Here is a 1,672-nt window from a genome sequence, read left to right on the forward strand (position 1 = left end):
TCTACAATTTAATGATGAATGGCCCCTATTGACTACAAAATTACAATATTTTACAAATAATTTGTTTTCAAAAATGTATTTTCGGAGGCACTTCCTTGAACCCCTAACCAAGGGGGACTCTAAACAATAATTTCTAGCCCCCATGGACCCCCTAGCAATAGCATTTGGTGGGTAAGCCTCCCACCCTACACCTCAATCCCTCCCCCCACTAACACCCACCTTTAGGAACTATGATACAAACATGGATAAAAATAAGACCTTTTATTCAAGAAGATAAATAGGCTCCATAGTCAACAATTTGATGCATTTTACCTATCTTTGGGGTTGTACAAGCCATACATAGGTTGTATATGTTTTGGTAGGCTACCTTACATTTCCTAGAGGTTATACATTGGTTACTAGGTGATTGAATATGTGTTGGATCAATGGGTTAATTACCTATTGTATTTATAGATTAATTAATTGTCACTTTGAATGTCGGTTTTCCTAAAATCCAATTGTGTAAATGAAAAAAAAAAGACTACTATAACATTATATGGGCTATAAGTGGTTCATGACTATTACATAAATTATTATCTTTTATTCATCAAGCCAATTATTTAAACCTCCACCACCATTTCCTATAATTTGGATCATATTGTAAATATAATATGGCATCTTTGGTATGGGCATAGACCCCTTTAAATGCTTAAGTAGTCTTAACTACAACTCACTCCCAAGCTTTTTAGTGTGGGAATCCCCCATGGTGACTCCAAGGACATATATATTTCTATTTAATTCTAAATTGGGCATTGGGTATTTTTTGAATTGTGCATGAAGGGTTTGTTTAAGTAATTATTGGTAGTACGATCAAGGTAGATTCATTTTAAACCCAAATCTGTCAAGGACCTAGAGGGATCAAATTTCTTAAAGTGTAATTTTTTTATTATTTAATTACATGTCATGTATTATTTCCTTCATATTAAATGATAAAAAAATTATACCCTAAGAAATTAGATCCCTCTTGATAGGTTATGATGGATTTACGTTGTTTTTTTTAGATGTTGTCATGTACATATGTAGTTATTTATTTATTTGTATTTTTTATTGTCAAGGGCATATGGAGATGTATAGTTATTTATTTTTGTTGTCATAATGGGTTGTATAGCACCTGGTTACTCTCCATGCAATCAACTATGAATATAGTCTGTTTTTTAGTTTCTTTTTAACTAATAAAAACAATATTTTCTAGTTGTAACTCAAAAACATAAATCTAAATTTACTCTAAAGATGACTTGGATTTTTTAATTTTTTTGAACGGAGTATCCTTTTATTTTATTTTTAATATATAGTTATTTAACGCTAACATGAAAACACCCCCCCATATTGGATTGTAATGTGCCTCTCAACATAATGATGCATTTTATTAATGGAAGTAACAGATATATGTATGGATGGGAAAGTTTACCACTAAAGTTTTTTTTGCACATATAAGACCATAGAGTGTTGTGTAAGAATTTTAAAATAATAGAGTATATATATGATTTTTTCATGGTTGAGTAGGAGTGTTATGTAGATGAAATTCAAGCATAGAACTTCAATTGACATTTTGGATCAAAGTCATTTTTCCTCTACTCTTGCATTAGATGTGTCATAAGTAGAAGATAAACTTCAAAAAAAATATGGAGTGCTT

This window comes from Pinus tabuliformis, chromosome 4_2 (assembly GCF_031772625.1).
Source record: "Pinus tabuliformis cultivar Carrire ecotype Pingquan chromosome 4_2, CPIR1, whole genome shotgun sequence".
Lineage (NCBI taxonomy): Eukaryota > Viridiplantae > Streptophyta > Pinopsida > Pinales > Pinaceae > Pinus > Pinus tabuliformis.